Source organism: Cupressus sempervirens, chromosome 4 (assembly GCF_028749045.1).
Source record: "Cupressus sempervirens isolate cs-2001-9-10 chromosome 4, ASM2874904v1, whole genome shotgun sequence".
Lineage (NCBI taxonomy): Eukaryota > Viridiplantae > Streptophyta > Pinopsida > Cupressales > Cupressaceae > Cupressus > Cupressus sempervirens.
Window position 1 is genome coordinate 221,184,068 of NC_143121.1, and position 23,671 is coordinate 221,207,738.

The following is a 23,671-nucleotide window of genomic DNA, read 5'->3' on the forward strand; positions in this document are numbered from 1 at the left end:
AACTCATAGTATAGAATTGACACACATGATCATTTGGATCCCCATTTCCATCATATTTGTCATATTGGGGAATCTCAACTTTTCTAGGAAAATCTTTCATGTCAACACTCTTATCAAAAGGATTAGGACAAATTCAATCAAGTGAAAAAGAACTCTTGGGTGTTGATATTTTCTTTATTTGTTTCTTCAATTCATAAATTTCTTCTTTCATGGAAGGATCATGCTTTTGAATCTTTTTATCCAAATCAAAGTTGTAAGGGACCTTAGCACCTTTGTTGATTAAACATTGAAAGAATGCATCTCTCTTTTGGTCCATATATGCTTCCATACATTGCTAAAAATGTGGATCTTGTGGTATAGCCATAAAATCATAAGAATTATATCCAGAGTTTGAGCTACCACCTCCATATTGTGAACCATGATGAGCTTGTTGTAAAGGTTGTCTTGAAACTCTGGGAGGCATTGGTCTATTATAATAATCATGTCTTGAAGTTTTCCTTCCTCTAGGAGTAGGAGATTGTGAAGATGTTCTTGAATATCTCCCACTTTGTGGAGTCTTAGGAGGGGTAGATGGGGAAGAGTTGTTTCCAAAAATGTATGCCTAAAATGTGGGCACACTTGACAAGTGAGTTGTACCATCCTTCTTAGAACTCCTCCCAAGGGATGCACCTGATTCCATGTCTAACTTGGGCACATATGAAGGCTATGGAACCTTATTTGGAGGATGGTGCACAAGTAGGGAATCCAAATATTTTTTTGCTAAACCAAGGCCATGTAAAAGAATAAAGCTGCATTCCTTATCAAAGATATGCCCAATGCCCAAGACAAGAAGTAGATGATGGAAGGGTATGCATGGAAGGAAATTAAATTATACATATGGTAGAGTTTAAAAGGGAACTCCAATACATGGAAGAAGAAGGGAGGCATTAGGGGAAAGAATAGGATAGTGGGGATGAGTAGGTGGGGTTTAAGGATGATGGGTAGTTATGGGTTAAGACATAGTTTAAATTTTCTTTTAAATTTTTTTATATAGATAATAAGCCCAAGGTGAGTGGAGATATGTGATGAGGGTGATGGGTGATGCGGTGCCCACACATCCCCTTGAACTTAGTTTTTAAATATATTCAATTTTATTTTCCGTAAAGGCATTATTTATTAATATTTATTTAATAGGGGGGATATATTCAAGTGGGTAATATATGCCCTTTTTTTATATTAACTTTGATAAATAGAAATTACTATTGGAGGGATTTAATTTTCTCCCATGCAAATTCTAGAGACCAATAGGTTCTCATTTGGAGGTTATTTTTGTGAAATTGTCAAATGATATGGGTATACTTCCATCTTACATAGTATTGATAATAGGTTTATTTTCAATGAGTTAGGGGTGACCAAAGGAAGTTTACATATATTGAATTTAATCAATTAATTTACCATTTAGTTTACTTGGTGAAATTTAGGTGCAACTATTGAATAATATGTCCATTAGAACATTGGTTTTAAATCATGAACTAAGGGAGATCTATCCATACTTGGATTTAATAACTTAATGAAATGCTAAGAGCATGCAATTATCATACTTTTCTTTCTCCTAGGATTGGAATTTTTTTACATGAAAAAAATTAAGAATAAAGTTTCAACATTAAACCAATATATTTTTCCAGTTCTTTGAAAAGCAAGAATCAATCATAAAAAGAAAAGGGATATGTTACACAATGAAGCAATACATATTTCTTCATGGAATGACTTTATCTTATTGATAAATATTCAATTTACAATATTGGATCCATTTCATAAATCAAATCAAGATGCAATTCCTTCCTCATTACATGAATAAAAGATACATATGATGTTGTGACAATGGAGAAGTATCCACATAAAGTTACTCAAGGAACACCATCAAGATCCCAATCCAACTTTGTTCCATCTTCAAATCTACACAAATCTACAATTACACAAAAACATATCATGGAGAATTTTCCTCCTAACCTAGGCCTTAAGTAGACCACCCACCGATCTAGGAGAGACAATAACCAACTGGGTGATAATCAAGTCCAAACCACAATAACACAAACACAATAATAACACCCATCCAAGGTTTATACAATGGGTTCACCTTGAACTTGTGACAAAGAGGTGAAGGTAGATTACCATGTAGGAGATTCCAAATGTAGAACATACAAGAAACATGCCTCTTTCAAGGATATAATTCACATACAATTTCCACACTTCTTTCTCTTTATCTCCTCCAAAACAATTTCAATAAATATTGGCATGCAAGGGCCCATACACCTTGTATTTCTTCCCTCTTCTCTCCATGATAAGAGGTTCTAAACTTCCATAGAGTCAAACAAATCCCTTCCCCCATACGTTGTCACCTCTTCCCTATCTAAAGGTGAATAATTTAATCACTCCCATCACAAATCCCTCAACAAAATGAAGAAATAACATAAACAATATTGAAACCAAACCCAAAATCCCATCCCTTGCATTACAATATCAAAAATACACAATGCATATATGCAAGGGATTACAAGCACATACCAATCTATTTTAAAAATAAGAAAAATATTTCCATAGAAATAGAGATGACCAACCTTCACAAGTGTTATAGAAAAATGATGTTTGAGAAGACCACAATCTCTTTGGATTTCTCCCAATCTAAAACCATAATGTTTCTAAAAGTAGAGAGTGGGTGAACACCTACTAACTTCTCCAAGGACCTCTAAAAAGGCCTCCAAATCCCACCCACCAACTCGTAACAAATTCAAAATTGACCCTAAGTTCCTTGGTCATCATCATGTCCCCTATCATAAATGCAAGATTCGAAAGGAGTGTGGGTTTGTGGAAAAGTGAAGAGTTCAGTCAATTTTTGACACATGTGGTAAATGGCATAATTAGAGAGTCACTAAAGCCACTAGGGGGTTCTAGTAATGTCAAAAATGTCCCTAAAACATACCCCCAACACTTAGGATCTTATATTCCACTAAAATTGGCCCCTAGGACCACTTTTTGGCCTCTAGAAGTGCCTAGAAAAAATTGAAGCTAAATAACCTGATTGGAGAGACTTTACAAGTATCTCTAATTAAAGGGGATCTTATTAGATTCCTAATAGGTCAATTAGGTTAAGGATTACATTTACAACCTTATTAGACATTTCAGTTACACATACATATGACAAGTGTCAAGTGACACTATAAAATGACATTACACAACATCTAACATCTCACTAATTATTTAATAAAATCACCTAATACATACATACATATTATGATCATGAATCAAATCACTTAACAACCAGGTTCAAATCTCTTCATTAGATTCAACCTTGATTTTACAATTTGCACAAAGGGTTAAATTTCCATGGTAAATTTCCTACACACTCAATTCAAATATAAGTAGCTCAATAAAATCACACACACACACACACACACACACACACACACACACACACACAAACCCAAATAGCACAATAAATTTATTAAAAATTCTACATTCTCATTTGCAGCTAATAAACATAATTGATTGCATAAGTTTAATATCATAACATATTCATAAATTTGAATTAAGATACATAAATTATCATCATAATGCATGCATACACCTAAAACATCATAAATATCATCAATATAGTATATTGAAGTAAGCATCACAAGTCATAAATAACAATGATAAAGGTCTAGTCCATCAAATATAATGTCCTAAAAAATTGAATCATAGTGTATCAAAATAAGTGAACCAACTAAGCTATGATGGTTCAGGTTGAGGCCTCACATCCTCCCCTAGTAAAAATGAACTTCCTCCTAGTGTTCATCAAAAAAATATGGGTACTGAGATCTCATCTACGCTGCATCCTCCCATGAAGCCATGACCTCATCATAACAATCCCACTAGACTTTAACTTGGTCCAACTCTTTACCTTGTAGTGAAAAATTCCATTGGACTATAATACAAACGAGATCTAGGATAGCTTCCTATCTAACTCCACCTACAAGGCATCCTAATATATAATGTGAGATTGAGAAGTTATATATCCATGAAGTACAAAAACATGGAACATATCATGAATGTGTTATAGGATGGGTGGAAAAGGTAGATGATATGAAACTAGTCCTACCCTATCTAAGATCTCAAAAGGTCCAACAAACTAAGGTGCCAACTTAGAGCCTTTTCTAAATCAGATTGGACTCTTTTGTGATCGCACTCTTTTGCAATCACACTCTCAAGAAGACTCTATCTCTAACTCTATAATATTATCAATCCTCTTTGTATCTACATATTTCTTCTCTCTATCATGTGCCTCTCTAAGAATCTATTAAATCAAAACTAGATACTACTACATATCCCTGACTAACTAAGGACCAGTAGACACTCTATCCTTGATCTTGTCCCAACTCAAAGGTATCCTACAAGATCTACAATATAAGGCTTGATAAAGTGGCATATATATAGATGAATGATGCCCATTGCTATAGGGAAATTCACCAAGATAAAGGTATTCCTCCCACTTGACCTGATGGTCCATCATGTACATATGCAACATGTTCTCTAATACTTGATTAATCCTCTTGGTCTGATAGTCAGTTTGAGGATGATACACCATACTAAAATTGAGCCTAGTGACCATTGCTTCTTGCAAATCTCTCCAAAAGGATAATATGAATGAGTTTCTATCACTGATGATCTTATAGGGAATATCATGAAGTTTAACAATATTCCACAAAAACACTTGAGCTACATCTTGTGCTATAAAAGTAGTACACATGGCTGAGAAGTGTGTGAACTTGATAAATATGTCAACCATAACCAAAATGACATCATGATGGTGAGAAGACATGGGAAGACCAACAATTGAGTCCATATAAATAGTATCCCACTTCCAAATTTCATGTGGCTGAAGAAGCCCATCAAGATGAAGGTGCCTTGCCTTTACCCTCTTGAACTCATGGCATCTCAAAACAATGCTAGCAATACACACTCTCATTCCTAGCCAATTATATACCTATCTCATATCTGCATGTAACTTCTTAACACTAGGGTGCACTATATAAGGTGCTCTGTTAGCCTCGAGTACAATGAACTTGCAAAAATTGCCAATGGAAGGTACATATATACATCCCCTATGATGCAATAGTCCATCATACTCCAAAGAATACTCTAAACACTTCCCCTCTAAGGGTCTCTAAGAATGTGCGAATTGAAAAACCTCTAAATGAAATAAATCCTATGAAAATTTCATAGGATATGCTCTCTCAAATAAATATAAGTAATCATAGGTGCAAGCTCATGGTGCCTTCTACTCAAGGAATCCACAACTACCTTCTCTTTCCCCTTGATGTAACGAACATAAAAATTATACTCACAAAGGAAATTCATCCACATTCTCTACCTAGCATTAAGGTTCAAATATGTGAATATATTGTAAGCTCTAATGGTTAGAATGAAGATTGAATCTATGAACTAGAAGGAAGTCTCACCACCTCACTAAAGTATGAACCACTACTGCAAGCTCTAGGCCATGAATATGGTAATTAATCTCACAAGTCTTCAACTTCCTAGACTCATAAAAGATAGGTAATATGCCATGCATAAGGACAACCCCTAAACCATCCAATGATGCATCTATGCACACTTCAAAATATGGTGAAGGATCTGGCATTATGAGGATTAGTTCACTTGTAAGGGCTCTTTTGAGCTCCTAGAAATCTCTCTCACACTTATCTATCCACTCATATTTATTTTCCTTTCTCTGAAGTGATGTGATAGGGTGTGCCAATATAGAGAATCTCACAATAAAGTGTCGGTTATATCCCACTAACCACATAAAACTACTCACCTTAGTGACACTGGTGGGTGCTGACCAATCCATAATGGCTCAAATATTTGATGGGTCTATTGAGATCCCATCACCTAATATAACATGACCCCAATAATGTACCTTAGGTCAAAAGAACACTTTGAAAAGCTACCAAACAACTAATTCTCTCTCAACCTCTACAAAACCTATCTTAGGTGCTCCTCATACTCTTTCTCATCATGATAATATATCAAAATATCATATAGGAACACAACTAAAAGCTTATCCAAGAAAGTAAATAATACTCCATTCATGAGGTTCATGAATACTACTACAACACTCATGAGGCTAAATGGTACCATTGTGAAATCATAGTGACCATATCTTGTACAAAATGTAGTCTTATGGATATCTCTCTCCATAATCCTCAACTGATGATAACCTGACTTTAGATATATCTTCAAGAAATATTGGGCACCCTTTAATTGATCAAAGAGATCATAAATCTTGGAAAGTAGGTAGGTTCTTAATGGTTACTTTCTTCAGCTTCCTATAATTAATACACAAGCTAAGTGAGCCATCCTTCTTCTTCATGAAGATAACTGGTGCACCCCAAGGAGACACACTAGGTCGAATATGCCCTCTCTCTAGGGGCTCCTCCAACTAAATCTTGAGCTCACTAATCTCATGAGTAGTCATCCTACATGGTGCTCTAGATGGATTCACTCTTGGCACAGGGTCTACATGGAAATCAACCACTCTAGGTGGAGGTTTTCTAGGAAGCTCTAAAGGAAACACATTTACATACTCTTGCAAGATAGGAAAATCATCGAGGGATGACTCTCTCTCTTTGAATCCTCCTCCTTGTCAATAATGGTGATAGAAAATAGATGACATCCCTTTCACATGCGTCACCTAAGTTGCATATTAGAAATCATCTGAAGAGATACCAGTCTCTACACCTTGAAGATCACCCTAAGAGTACTATCCTTATCTACACACTCTACCCCCTTCTATCAAAAATCCATCTTGGAACTATGCACATAAAGACAATCCATGCCAAGGACACTATCATATGAACCTAGAGAGGCAATGTGTAGATTTGACATCATGGACATGTCTCCAATATGAATCTAACAATTCCAAACTATGGAACTAACTGACACCCTAGCTCTTGAGGCTAACTCTAGCTACCAATTGACATCCCATCTAACTACCACTAGCCCATAAATAGAGATATGAATTAGTCAATAGCTCTAGAATAAAATAAAATAGTAATCATACTACCTTGAATCATACTTGTAGCCCCATTAAATGTAGCCTAATGGTTAGCCTAGCTATTATACACCACTGTAAGCACTCTATGGGATCTACCCATATCACTAATTATAGGTGCTGAAGTAGCCCCTCTTTGACCACCTAATGATTGCCCTTGTAGATACTCTTTAGCTATGTGACTAATGCCACCACAAGTGCAGCATGATCTACATATATGAATCTTTATATCCTATGATCTAGACTAGTGTGCACCTCCAATCCTACTAGACCTACTATAACCACCCCTAGAGGATTGATGAGTCCTATCTAGCTATGCCTATGTGGTCTGTGCTCCCTTATCTCATCAAGAACCCTATGAATGCCACTACTTAATACTAGAGCCCTGATAATCCTATGATGGTTTCTACTAATAATCCTACTATGGCCTCTGTTGTTGAGATTGTTGACCCTCTATTGAGTGATTTTGACTCCCCTTCCAAGGGTGTCTTTGTTATCTTGACTACTGGGTAGAATTTTGATTCTGAGACTAATCCTGAGACTTTTGGCTACTATGAGTATCATCAACAACTATTTCTATCTCAACAACCTATTTGAAAGTAGAAGGGAATGCTAAGTAGTCTATGCCCTAATGAGATGAATTAAGACCCATAGTAAAATGCCAGATCCATAATTTATTGTCCTTCATGTAGTCAATACATGGAAGGATCTTGAAAAATTAGCTCTCATACTAGGCCACTATGAGATCTGTCTTCTATAGAGAATGAAAATCATTTATCTGACTCCATCTAAAGTTCTTAGAGTGATACTTGATCACACAAAAGTATACACCCTTGCTTAAGGTATGACCCTTAAGAAACCTAGTGTAACATGGAAACAATCTCAAAGCTATAGGAGTTAAACTATGAACTTGATTCTATAGAGAAGGCCAATTTACTTACAATCAAGATGCACCTAACTACTACTTGAGAGGAAAAGGGAGAAGGAGATGCATGAAATCAAACTACCTAATCTAATCTAGATGGGGGTGATGCACCTAATTTAAATGGTTACAACTTTGCCCTTATGTGTACAATAAATTAATCAAACGACCAAGTATACATATCCTAACTGTAGTCTACTTCCAAAGAATCATATACAAGTTTAGAATTGATCAAGTGTTAAAAGGAAAGACATCTTCACAAATGCAATAACCATCTACAGTTTGAACATAACATACAAAGCTTACAAATTAGAAAGAAATATTTGAAATAAGGGAAGATATATGCACAAATAATGAATGGCAACAAGAGGTAAAGAAGAGAGCTATTTCATTAATGGAAGGAAAGGAATATAGTTGTAGAGCACAAGGTTACTACAAGTAGACATAACAGAATAGGGAAGAACCCTTAAAATATATTTACAACCACCTTTCATAGAGTTCAGGCATAAGTATGATGTTTACATTAAAACTCTAAACTCAACTACTGAGTTCAAGTTGTAGAAGAAATCCAATCATATGCACATTCCCATGTAGAAAATTTGATCTTGTATGCAAATATATCCCTAAATAGATAGAAAAAATGACCATAACTACTTTGGATGGGTAGATAGATAACTATTGACACAAAAGTTTGCACCCTTGCCTAAATTTCCAACCTAAAGGCAACCTCGTGTAACATGGAAACAATCTCAAATGTGTAGGACTTTCCAATCAAAGATTTATTCTCTAGAGAGGGCCAAATTCCCTACTATTAGAGTGCATGTAACTATTTCTTGAGAGGAAAAGGGAGAAGGAAATGCATGAAAACAAAACTACCTATCCTAAACTAGAGGGGGTGCTACACAAAATAGTATTTTGATCTACTTCCTTCTAATAACTACACTAGAATCAAATAGTCTTCACAAGACATACCATTATTTAGATTCCTTCAATCTTACTACCGTAAAAAAACCAAGAAGATAAAATCACCATACAAGGAATACAATAGATTCACTTAATATATTAGTTAACTGAAATAACCATGATCATATGGTACTGAAATTTATAGAATACATTTAGAAAGATGAGGTATAACTAGATGAAACAAATCTAATTGACTAAGAATGGATGCAACAAAAATGATTTCTATTGAATAAGAGGTAAGATCATTTATAAAGAATATCTATTAAATGCCAAAAAAAGAGAGATCTTTTGAACCAAAAAAACAAACTTGCCTTTATAGGGTGTAGGCATAACTCAGATAAAACCTTGAGTTTGAACTACCTTGATCATGAGATTGGAATATAGGTGAGAGCAATAACTAAAAAGTAGAAGAAAATATAATCATGAAGTATAATTACTTCTAGATGTGACATAAAGAATAAGAAAAGAAGTGCACTCAATCACAAGAGATCAAATCAAAATTGAAGTGATCATGAAGTGCATTTAAGAAGCATGGAGAGAAGTAGCATTAAGGACATAAAAAATGCTTTCAGATGAACAATTATCTTTTCCTTAACCTTTCTAACTACTACACAATTTTTTTTTTTTTACGTCATGCCAGATCAACCATATCAGCAAGTCAATTGCATTCAACAATTCCATCTTCCATATTGCCCTATCTTCTTGAAATATTTTTCCACCTTGCCAAACATTCTTACTATCTTGTTAACCAAAATATTCAACTATTCATGGCTTCACAAATTGTTTTCTACTCTAACCGCTTGAAGTAGTGAAACTGTGACCCTCTTTGTTTTATGCCTATTGCTTCTTTGCAACTTTTTTTTCACTTTACCCCCCTTAATTGTTGTAAGCTTGCACTCAACACAAAAATGACCCTTCACACCATCACCATGGTCTAGTCTTAACAATCTTCTAACCAAATGATGAAGAGAAGTCATTTTTTTTCCTTTGTCACCCCTTTACAACCTTGAGCTGAGTGTGACATAAAATGTATGTGACCTTGTCACTTTCATGACCTTAATTGCTAGAATGCCATTCACACCATTATGACTTAAAGCTTAACTGCATCTCAAACACCTGTGATAGTATTAAGACCATATAAATCTAACTATTTGATGCCCTGCACAACAACATAATCATTTCCTCTAATTGTGGACCAAACCCTATGAGGCTACAAGAATTTCTAACCATGATTGCATCATCAGAAAAACCAACTAATCTTTTCATCTAACTATTGCAACCATGCAAAATTTCTTTACTGAACACTATCACATCATCACAACTTAACCCATTAACCTAGATGTTAATTCTATGATGGCGCATTTTATGTATTTTTCTACTTTGTAGCCTAAACCATGATTAGCTCTAAAAATTTTGTGATGGCGTAACCAAGACCCCTTTTCACAACTTCACCACTTAATCTGTTAACCCATCTTCAACTAATGTGATCGAGCAAACAAGGAATTTTGTAGCATTTCCATCTTGACCTTGGCTTAATCCTGAACACCTGTGATGATACAAAGCCCACAAAGCTAGACTATTGTAGTTAAATTTTCATGGTCACAGGTTGAATCAACTTAGAATTGAAGTTTCCCATGATCATGCAATTCAGGCATTTCACATCGTGGTGACTTAAATCTAAATGCTAGCCCTTTGAGTTATGAAGCTATCCTAACATTGAGCTAGACTATTTTATGCATTTACAACTCCCTTGATGGTTAAGTCTTAACTACCTATGAAGAAGTGAGGAAGGATAATCACATCATCACAAATTGAAATGCCTCCTTAGATATGAATTTTCTAAGTCTTAGGGATAAAAAGAAAATTCAAAATTTTTCATATCCCTATTGATTTGCATGGTAATTAATGAATGGGTCAAATGAACGTGATCATGGCTGTCACCATGGATATTCAAAATTTAGGAAGGGAGACAAAAATGGTGAACATTTCTAGCAAATTAGAGGGAATACTTGCCTACTAAGCAAGGACCAGTAGCCTTGAGAAATCCATTGGGCTGGAGTCACAAAAAATGAACCCTGTATGCTGACTAAACCTTCAAAAAACTCCACCTCTTCTACAACTATAAAAACTTGAAAAACCCGCTATCCCACAAAGAAAAGTATGTGCCCATACACTTATTGAAAATAGGAAAACTACTCTAATATATATAAAAAACCTTCTAAATCTCATTTAGAAGAAAGGTTTTAGGTGAATTCCATTAACTGGTATTAACAAAATATTGCCATCAAGCTTGGATATTTGATTGGCCTCCATACAACTGGTGATAACATATGGCTTACTCAACATAGCATCAAATTTGGAGTATCTACTAGGTTTACCTCTATCTACATCCCAATTGAGAACAAGGTCTCATTCTTGGAAAATTTTGGCTGTAGTCTTCTTGTCAAAACTTCTTTTGACCTATTGTTGACACACCTGAAGTGTATGCCTAGATTTTTGTCTCTTCTCTTCTAATTCAATAAGTTATACAAATCTAACTCTCATAGCATCATTCTCAGCTAGATCCAATTGATGAATTAGTTCAATAGAGGGAAACTAAAGTGAAATAGGAATCCTAGCTTCCCATCCATATACCAACATAAAAGGTGAGTTCCCAATCATCTTCTTAGGTGTAATTCTGTCAGCCCAAAGGGAAGTCTTCAACTTGGCATGCCAACTCTAATTATCTTTAATTTTCTTCCTCATTATCATGATAAGGTTCTTGTTAGAATATTTGGCCAATCCATTCCCTTAGGGATAATAGTTTGATGAAGCAGTCAAATATATTCCATGTTCTAGAGCCCAAGAGAATAAATGAGTTCCAGCAAAAGATAATCTAGTCATAATTCCATCAAGTAATTCAACCATTGAAGCTTCTATTGCATCTCTCAAAGCTACTATTTATATCCATCTTTTGAAGTAATTTATGGCTGCCAAGATCCCTTTATGACAAGAACTAGAGGGTAGATTTATTGGACTAATGAAAACCAAACCCCATTAAGCAAATGGTTGGTCAACTCGAATGGGATGAAGAGGAAGGGCAGCCAATATTTTCTTTCCTAAGAAGAATGCACATTTCTCACATTTCCTCACCCACTTGTGACAAACATCAAATAGGGTTGGCTAATAATAACGAGTACTCATTATCTTCATCATTGTAATTCTAGCTAAGAAATGGCCACCAATAGGGCTATCAAGGAACTCTTTCAATAACGTACTAATTTGATAAGCTTGAATACACCTTAATAGGAATCCATCAAAATTCTTTCTAAACAATATTCCATCCATCAAGACATAGGGAATATACTGTAACCTAAATTATCTTCTCTTAGCTCTATCTAGGCTTAGTGATATCTTCCTTCTATCAAGAAGGTAGTCATGTCATGCAACTAATCATTCTGATCTTCATTCTTTACTAGTTGCTCACCTTGTATTAAGAGGGAAAATTCTTCAGGTTTCTTAAAAGATGAAGTCATTTTCTCACACAATCCCTTATATCTTACAAGCTTGGTGATCTTAATATCAATGTCATACTCCATGACTCTAGTAATGCATCCAACTCTCTTTTTGTTAATATATTTGTTGAGCAGGAACTCCTTTACACTTGCATGTGGGACCAATATCTAGACCTTGTTAAGAGATAGAAGATGTTTGAAATTTTAAGAGCCCTTGAAATAATAAGGACTTGCTTCTCTACATAGCTATATCTTCCTTCATAAACTTTAAGCCCTTCACTAAATAAAGAAATGGGCTGCTCCAAATTCTCATCATTCAACTATGTTAGAACAACTAATATACTTGATTCTCCTCCAAGAGAGTAGAGGATGAAATCTCTATCAAAATTGGGATTAACAAGAGTGGGAGCTAATGCAATTAATTTCTTGATCTCCTCAAAATTGGCCTTCTCTTGCTTGGTCTAGGTGAACATCATATTTTTCTTCAACATAGCTATGATAGGTTTCACCATGGAAGAAAGATTAGGAATGAACCTTCTTATAAATTTGATCCTACCAAGAAAGCTCTACAATCATTTATCATGAATGGGAAATGGGAGAGAGAGAATTTCTTCCACCCTCTATGGATCTATGGCTAGCCCATCTCTTGATACAATGTGTCCTAGGATCTTTCCTTGATCAGTGGAAAACACATAGTTCTACAGATTTAGTTGTGCACCATACTCTTTGCATCTAATGAATAATTGCCTTAAATGACAAAGTGATCTATTGCACATTTTGAAAAGATATCTATATCATATACCAACTCAAAATTTTCAAGCACACCCTTGAAGGTCATCTCCATTTCCTTTTGAAATGTAGCATCTACATTAGTTAGTCCAAATGACATTTTATAATAGGCACAAGTACCCATTTGGTAGTTAAGGTCATCTTATATTGGTCTGACTCTTGGACTAACACCTAATTATAGCCTTAAAAACTATCTATGAAAGAAAACTTTTCTGAACCACTAAACTTGGATATAATTTGTTCCATAGAAGAAAGGGGATGGTGATCTTTAAGATAAGCCTTATTAAGGTCCCTAAAATCTATACATAGTCTAATTTCACCATTCTTCTTCCTAACAGGGACAAGATTAGCTACCCATAAAGAGTGCTTGATAAGGAAAATGATATTAGCCTTTATGAGTTTAGATAGCTCTTTTCCCATTAATGGTTCAATCTTAGGGTTAACTAGCCTTTTCTTTTGTCTAATAGGCTTTGCATCATGATTTAAATCTATAGTATGTTGAAATAATATTGGGTAAAAACCCTTTAAGTCTTCATATGTTCAAACAATAACATCACTAAATTCTTGACATAGATTATGAAAACTTTTTGTTCAGTCTTAGTGCATGCCTTTCCCAAGTTGAGAGTCTTCCATCAACAATGGTAATAGGTGTGTAGTCATCTCTCATTGTATTCAAGTTTGAACCCTTTCTCATTTCCTAATCATTAGAGTTGAATATGCTTTCCAAAGTGACTAGACCTTTAGACAATTTATTGTAATTGAGATTCACAATTTGATCCTCATACTGACTTTGAAACTTAGATTGATTTCTTGTAGAACTTTGCTTCATTTTGTAGGAAATTAAAAATTTCCAAATTAGAATCAAATACTTTCCAATTAGTACAATCATTTGGGACAATAGGCCTTATAACAATTATGATCTATTGCTTCTTTTCATCAGGAACATGATTTGGTATGTCATGATGAGCACTAATTTCTACAAGCCTACCAACATGCTTATTTTAATTTCTTGGGACACTCTGAATGTTGAATGCTTGAAAGCTCTCATGTAGGTCCCAAACTCTATGTTTGTATGATTTGAGAAGGTTTTTTTGTGTGAAATTCTAAGTCTAACTTGATTTACAACCAATTCATTGTTCCCAAATACTTTCAAGAGCTTCAAACCCCTCCTTTGTGCAAGTTGGAGACTTTGGATCAAGGCTTCATACTCTGCCACATTATTAATGTAGTTGAATTGGAGTGTATAAGAGAAATAATATTTCTCTAAACTAGGTGAAACCAATATGACACCAACACCCAAACCATTCTTGTTCCTTGAGCCATCAAAGAACATATTCCACAATCCATTTGTATCTTCTTTTGTTTTAATGAGATTGGGAATATGAGAACCCTCCTCAAATATATGATAAGTTCCAAGGCCTATTTCTAGAGCTTCCTATATTGAATCAAATTATTAAGTAGTGGTACACTCATACAAAAGATAATTAGGCACCTCTGCTAGAGAAGTGGCATGATCATGAGCTATGCATCCCTCATCTTCTTCCCAGATTATGTAAATCTTATTCAAGTGATTGGGAGTGTAAGTTTCTATACGACTAAGGGTAAATGGTTCAAACTTTATGGAAGCCTTTGTTCCATATCTTGTTCTAAAAAACATGTAGGACTACTCAAATGCAATGAAACCACCAATTTGTGTAGTAAAGTCCCTAGATAGGTAGATAACAAAATGTGAAGGGAGCTCAATAATGGAAATGTGTTGTATGATAGTACAATTAGGAAATTCATGTAGTTCCATATTCATAATTTTAAACACTTCAATGGTTATGAAACAACTACCATCCAATTGAATAACTCATTTAACCATTGGTTCATATTGAATACCAAGGCTATCAACCACACATTTAGGCATAACTGAGCTGCTAGCTCTAGAATCTATCCTGCAATTGTGAAAATCTTATCTCCTATAACTAAAGAGAGATAAAAGGGGGAAGGTTTAATCTTCTTAATTTTTTCTTCTTCCTTTGTAGTTTGCACAAAATCTTATTTCTCCTTCCATGGTGGCTGACCTATCCTACACTTTGATAGTCTTTAGTTCTTGTTGCAACAATTCTACTTGAGATGAATATGCAAAAAAATTTGACATAGGAATATTGATATTTGTCCTCTTCATTTGATCTACAATTTTGAGAGGAGTGTATGTTGCCTTGGCTAGAATATTGGTGACTACATGGTCTAATGTATGAATGGGAATAGCAAGTGGCTCTTTGGTCTTCTTCTTGATTTGATTTTGCAATGGAAAATTAAAATTCTATTGTACATTTGCACTTGTGGTCTATAGAACAATCTTTTGAATTGTAACCTAACTTGATGAAGAGGATGGAGCTTCCCCTATAGCTCTCCTCTTGCTTCTAGTGTTGTGAGCTATCCCATCATTACCACCATGATTTACATGGAAGTAATTTTCAGGTTGGTAATTCATGAAACTATAGTCCCCTTGCTATTGAGATTGAAAATAAATAATGGGTTGATTAACATCATATTGATGCCTTGTTCCTTGATCTTGTCTAGTCAAGGCTTAAGAATGTTTCACTCTATGGTAGATACATTTCTCATATGATAAATTATGAACTAAACAATACTCTTGCTCTTGAGCCAAGTTATTTTGAGCAACTATAGTCCTTACTAGATTTGTATTTTCATTTGCAGGAGTGACATTACTCATAAGTCTATTTTGGCTAGGTGGGACATAGCCTTGATGCTCATTTGGTGGCCTATTGAAGGGATGACTTGGATAGTTGGTCTGCAAAGGCCTACTACCTTGAGCTTGTTGTCTCTTAAGAGTTACAAATTCATTGCTCATTTTTTGTATCACTGCATTTGCACCCTGAAATATTTTATCTATATGATAGTTATGATCCTTGATTTTATCCATGTTCTACATTATAGCCTACATCATGGCCTCATTCTTATCTATTCTACTAGAAGATGTGGAAGCTTAAGGGATATCAAAAAGAGGCTGGCTTGTGGATGTGGTAGGAATAGTGACTACTATAGGCTAATGAGTAGGCATGTTTGGGAAGAAAGACATTGAAGGCCTTGGAGCTAATTTACCCCCTTGAATTAGGATATTCTCTTCCCTAATAAAAATTATGTGTGTAGATGGAAAGGTGTCCCCACCCATAGTTTTCTCTATGGTAGAAATATCACAATTAAAAGCTCTAAGGTAATGCAAGAAGGCATTACCAAGAGTGGGCTTCACTATAGCAAGTATCCTATCTGATGTTTTTTGAAATCTATAATTGTAATCTATCATTCAAATCTATCATGAACTTATGAGGTACTATTTTGATTGTAGTTAGTTTCTCCAAGAGTCATCAATGATCATTCTTATTTTTGAAGTTCTTACACAATCTTTCCCCTAGCTCATCCCAATTATTAACAGAGTTATGTGGTAAGCCTTTATACCATTGTAAGACTTTCCTAGATAAAGCTAGATATCTAACAACAATATTATCTTGTATAATACCATGTATATTACAAATATTTGAGACTTATTGGATGTGTTATATAGGAGAAATGGAGATCTCACCGATAAAATTAGGTAGGCTTTTGAAGAATCTATTGGGATATCATGTCTCTAAGCTAGAATAAGAGGACTCCCACCATTGAAGGTGGCAAAAAACCTAATTTCAAGGGAGGCCAATGTGAAATAGTGATCTATTCAAATGGACAGATGGTACCTTTTGGTGTGACCTATCAACCAAAGGAGTAGAAAGAGATCTAACAGGTGTACATGTTACTTCTGAACTCTTAACTAGTGATAGGGAGAGTATTTTTCTTTTTCTTCTAGGATTTGAAAATGAAAGTTTATTATATTGAAAAGTACCTCTAGAAGATGTCTTTGTTTGAGCTTTGCGCATGAATCACAACAATCCTGGTCTAAAACCAAGATGTAGAAGTGGAGTCACCAAATTCTTGAATATGGGCTTCTTGAAGGCCTAGAATGATGAGATCAATGCTATCTCCTCAAAATAAGTTGAAGTGATTTTCCTTCACACTAGTAAACCAATAGACTTAAGAAATGCTTCAATATCTATCCCACTAGGCATGCAAGAACTATTGACACAAAAATTTTCACCCTTGCCTAAGGTTTTGACCTAAAGAAAACCTCATGTAACATGGAAACAATCTCAAAAGTGTGGGACTTTGAAATCAAAGCTTGGGTCTTTAGATGATGCAAGAGCATCCAGTGGTGTAAGGGCAATCCTATGTCACCCAAAAAAATATTCTTAGAAATAGTTTCTATTTAATATGTTTTCATTTTTGGATACCCATTTAGGTCAAGTAAAGGTTCCAAATCTCACAGTTCCACTATTAGTGTTTTAGGTTAGAGTTTTAAGCACCTTGGGATACATAAAAATGCCTTTAAAAGAGGATTAGGTAATTGAACCATAATTATGGCAAGTTAGAAGGTGTAAATTGGAGGAATGATTATAATTTTAATTTAGAATACTCTAGAAAAAGAATCAGGTCAAAAGGTTCCACGGTTAGGAAGTTATTGTAGTTTTTTAGTTTTTGGAGACCTCCTAAGAAAGCTCCAAAGTCATATTTGAGGCACTAAATAACCTTTTACGAGCCTAAAAATGGGGAACAAGTAGAGCTTTTCCACAAGGCTATAGAGCACTCTAAAATTTTTCCATAAATGTAAACGGTTTGTCAATCAGAGTTACGGTTCAAAAGTTATGCCTCCCAGAAGTTCGACTACCATTTCTAGATTCTTCTAATTTTGCACTAACTTCTAATGTGACTTTTGGAGCCTTCTGTTTTGACAGTGGATGCCAACTAGCACATTCTAGAATTTATTCCTAATCCTTATCCATTTGGGGTCTATTTCAGAACATTTCTGGCACTGTGAAGAGCAGTTCAGAGTGGAGTTTGAGAGAAGGTACTAGGAGAAGAAATTATCTCTAGATTCATACTAATGTAAGCCCATAGGGCATATTTTGAGTCTATTTTCTTTGCACTGAGTATACTAGTAGATTTTAATAGATAATAATATTTCCCTTTTCCTATTGTGTTCATTCTGGTTTTGGGTTGTATCCCCATCAAGTGGTATCAAAGTGGGTTTTCTTGAGTGTGTAGATAGAACACCAACTATGAGGCAGTTTGCACCAAAACTATGTGGTTTTGGGTCTGAGTCAAGAAGATGCCTCCATGAAGAGAGCATGGTGGAAGAGCTAGAGCTTTTAATCCTAAGGAGGTTAGAGCCCTCGAAAGGAAACTTCAAGCATTGCAAGAGGAGATCCGTAGAGGATTGAATGTTGCCACATGCAATGAAAGTGAGGAAGATAATGAAGAAGAAGAAATTTGACAGAAAGGGGAAGGTGAAAAGGAAGTACTGAATTAGGTAGAGGAGAGGCTTTTTAGGGCCATTACTAAGTTTGGAAAAAGACCTATAATTGATGTGGGTGTATTTTCAGGAAATCTAAAATAGGATGAGTTGGTTGACTAGATCAACAAACTAGAGGAGCACTTTGAGTATGAGGATATTAGAGACCCAGATAGGGTTAAGTTTTTAAAGGCCAAAATGGAATGCCATGCCAAAATCTAGTGGCAAGAGGCTCAACTAGAAAGAAATAGAAGAGGAATGGAGAATATCACAAGGTGGGATCACATGGTGGAAGAACTAAAGAAGCAGTTCATTTCTATTGATTATGAGCTTGATTTGTTCAAGAAGATGGAAGGGTTAAAGCAAGCAAGAAAATCTATCCAGGAATACATAGAGGAGTTTTATCGACTTCTTATTAGGGCAAGACATGCATAAGCAAACAAGAAGAAGGTTTCTCGTTACCTAAGTGGGTTACGACCTAGCATTTAGGAGGAGTTAAGTCTGGTTAGAATGACCAATGTTGAAGAGGCATACCATTTTTCCCTACCATTTGAAGAGAAGCTAAACAAAAGGTTTGAAGGAAGGAAACGAGAGTGTAGTCAAGAAGGAAGGGGTAGTGGTAGGTCATTTGGAGGCCAGAATGAGACCCAAAAGAAAAATGAAGATGTGGGTACTAGCAGAAACCAAAGGAATGAGGGTTTCAACCGCTCCTGTGATCTAAAATTTGGAGAATAGAGAGGAAGAGGAAGAGGAGGTGGACAAGGTTTAGGAAGAGGAGGCTTCCATGGTACCTATTTCCATTGCAATGAAGAAGGTCATCGTGCCTTCAAATACCCTCAATGACAGGGAAGGATAGATAGGAGAGCTGATGGTCAAGCAAGGGTTGCTCATGTGGATGAGGATGCATAGTCATCACATTTAGAGGATGCGAAAAGAGGAGAGGTTCTAGTGAATGAAAGGGTCTTACTAAGTGGTGAGACTAAACTTGGACAAAGGAGGAGTCTATTTCATACCAGGTGCAAGTGCAAGGATAAATGTTGTGATGTGATCATTGATGGTGGCAGCACTGAAAACTTGGTGTTAGAGGAGATGGTCTCTAAGCTAAAGCTCAAGAGGGAGAAAAACCCCCAACCTTATTGGATCACTTGGGTGAAGGATGATCATAAGGTCCTCGTACGTGAAAAATGTTTGGTAAAGTTTAAAATTGGGAGTTACCATGATGAATTTCTCTTTGAAATTATTCCAATGGATGTCTGCCATTTATTGTTGGGAAGACAATGGTAGTTTGATAGGCATGCAGTACATGATGGTCATGCAAATACATACTCTCTGACAAAGGATGGAGTTTGCCACAAACTGAAGCCCATGATAAAGGAAGGTGAAAAGGTATGCAGTAGTGCTAGGATATGTCTTGTTGATCAAAGAAAGTTTTTAGATGGAATGAAACATTAGTGTATGTGTTATGCTTTGATTCCTAGAAAAGATAAGGAAGGTAGTAGTGAAACTCCACTTGAAGTTTCAGATCTATTAAGTGAGTTTGGAGATGTCATCTTTGATAATATTCTAGAAAGGTTTCCACTAGTAAGACAAATTAGTCATTAGATAGATTTAATCCTTGGAGCTAGTTTGCCTAACAAGGTTTCTCATAGGATGACTCCTACTGAAACTAAAGAGCTAAACAAACAGGTTCAAGAGCTATTAAGGAAGAGTTTAATTTGAGAGAGCCTAAGTCCATGTGTATTATTTTTAGTACTAGCACCAAAGAAGGATGGAGAGAGGAGAATGTGCACAGACTCTTGAGCTATAAAAAGGATAACCATCGAGTATCAGTTTCCTTTGCCAAGAATAGATGATCTTATGGACTACTTGAGTGGAGTTTAGTACTTCACAAAGATAGATCTCAAGAGTGGCTATCACTAGATATGGATATGAGAAGGAGATGAGTAGAAAATTGCATTTAGGACTAGGGAGGGTCTCTATGAGTGGTTAGTCATGCCCTTTGCATTGACCAATGCCCCAACCACTTTCATGCTACTTATGAATGAGGTACTAAAGAAGTTCTTGGGAAAATTTGTTATTGTCTATTTGGATAATTTTCAGCAAGCCTTTGGATGAACCTCTATTGCACATTTTTAGTGTCCTTGAAAGGCCAAGGGAAGAGAAATTTTTGATTAATCTAAAGAATTTCATCTTTGCTAAAAAGGAGTTAGTCTACTTGGGGTTTGCTATATCATTTGAAGGTCTCAAAGTCTACTTGGGGTTTGTTGTATCATCTGAAGGTCTCAAAATGGATCCAACGAAGGTAAAAGCCATCTTGGAATGGCCTACTCCAAGGTCTACTAATAATTTGAGATCATTTCATGGTCTAGTTAGTTTTTATAGAAAGTTCATTAATAATTTTAGTGGTATATGTGCACCCCTGACTGACACAATAAGGGAGGGTAGAAAAGAGTTCAAATGGACTACAAAAGTTGTGATGAGTTTTGAATTGCTGAAGAAGAAGGTGATAGAACAACTTGTGTTGGCACTTCTTGATTTCAATAAGGTGTTCTAGGTGGATTGTGATGCTAGTGGTAGTGCTATTGGGGCTATACTAAGCCAAGAAGGTAAGCCTATTGCATATTTTAGTGAAAAATTGAATGATGCAAAGAAGAAGTATTCTATTTATGATCAAGTGCTCTATGCAATAGTTTAGGCCGTAAAGAAATGGAGGCACTATTTATTGCCAAAAGAATTTGTCTTATACACTAATCACATGCATTACATTACCTAAATAGCCAAGGTAAATTAAACCAGAGACATTTGAAGTGGGCAGAGTTCATGAAAAGCTATACCTTTGTATTGAAACATAGAAGTGGAAGGTCTAATAGGGTTGTAGATGCATTAAGTAGGAGACAGTTGTTGCTTACAATAATGCAAGTTGAAATGGTTGGGTTTGATGAACTCAAGAATTTGTACCTTGAGGATCCTGATTTTATCGAATCATGGAAGGCTTGTAAAGAACTTGTTGCTGTAGATAGAACCACGTAGCTAGACTATTTGATTTAGGATGGTATGTTGTTCAAGGATAGTCAATTGTGTATTCCAAGGAGTTCCATGATGGAAAACCTAATTAAGGAGAAATGCAGTGGAGGGATGGTAGGACATTTTGGTTGAGATAAGACCATTTCCATTCTTAGAGAACATTATTTTTGGCCTCAAATATCATAGGATGTGAAGAATTTTGTACAAATTTTTCAAGTATGTCAAGTGGCCAAAAGATTTAGTCACAATACTGGACTATATCATCCATTACCTATTCCATCAAAGCTATAGGATGACATAAGTATGGATTTTGTTCTTAGATTGTCAAGGGCACAAAGGGGTAATGACTTAGTATTTTTGGTGGTTGATAGGTTCTCCAAAATGGCACATTTCATTGCATGCCAAAAAACTCATGATGTTGTCCATATTGCAAAATTGTTTTTTAGAGAGGTGGTGAGACTACATGGTCTCCCAAGGAGTATAGTTTTTGACAAAGATACTAACTTTGTGGGGTATTTCTGGAGAACTTTGTGGAAGAAGTTGAGGATAGACTTGAAGTTCAGTTGTACACATCACCCATAGACTGATGGACAGATAGAAGTGGTAAATAGAAGTCTAGGCAATTTTTTGAGATGTTTAGTTGGGGATAAACCCAAGGGATGGGATTTGATTCTGCCACAAGTAGAATTTTCCTACAATAAATTTTTAAATAGGAGTACTGGTAGATCATCATTCCAAATTGTGTATGGAAGTAGCCCAAGGACTACACCAAAATTGAGAAAGATGGAGCAAGGGGAGAGGACAAGTGTTGAGGCAGAAGAATTTGCTGAACATATCAACTGCCTACATGAGGAGATCCATGCATACATCATCGAGATGAATCAATAACATAAAGCTAGGGCTGATAAAAGGAGGAGACATAAAGAGTTCCAAGTAGGGGATCTAGTCATGGTACACTTAAGAAAGGAAAGATTTCGAGTGCGTACTTACAATAAGCTAAAGATGAAGAAATTTGGCCCCTACAAAATTTTGAAGAAACATGACTCAAGAAATGCATATGGGGTGGAGTTGCCAAATGGGATTCACATTTCTCCTATCTTCAACATTAAAAACTTAACAAAGTATCGCGATGATGGTGTAGATGAGGACTTGATAGTGGAGCCATGTCCAATTCCTACTTCTAAGAAGGAGGAGATAGAAGAGATTCAGGATAGTCATGTGGGAAGGAGTACCAAAAATTGGTGGTATGAAGAGTACCTGGTAAAGTGGAAAGGATAGAAAATAGAGGACTAAACTTGGATATTAGTAGCAGAGGTTTCCCATTTGAATTTTCCTCTACCATCCATAAAGTGACAGGGTCACTTTTCAATCCACCCTAGGTGTCTAATGTAAGAGCATCTAGTGGTGTAAGGGTAATACTGTGTCAACCAAAAAAATATGCTTAGAAATAGTTTTTTTTTAATGTTTTTTCATTTTTGGATACCCATTTGTGTCAAATAAAGGTTCCAACTCTCATAGTTCCACTATTTATGTTATGGTTTAGAGTTTTTAAGCACCTTGGGATATGTAAAAATGCCTTAAAAAGGGGATTAGATAATTGAGCCATAATTATGGTGATTTAGAAGGTGTAAATTGGAGGGATGATTATAATTGTAGTTTAGAACACTCTAGAAAAAGAATCAGGTCAAAAGGCTCCACGGTTAGAAAGTTATTGCATTTTTTTGATTTCTAGAGACCTCCTAAGAATGCTCCAAAGTTGGATTTGAGGCACTAAATGACCTTGTGTGAGCTTAAAAAATGGGGGATGAGTAGAGCTTTTCCATAGGGCTATAAAGCACTCTAAAAGCTTTTTGAAAATGTAAATGGTTTGTCAATGAGAGTTACAGTTCAAAAGTTATGCCTCCTAGAAGTTCGGCTACCATTTTTGGATTCTTTTAATTTTGCACTGACTTCTAATGCAACTTCAAGAGCCTTCTATTTTGGTGGTGGATGCCAACTAGCACATTCTAGAATGTATT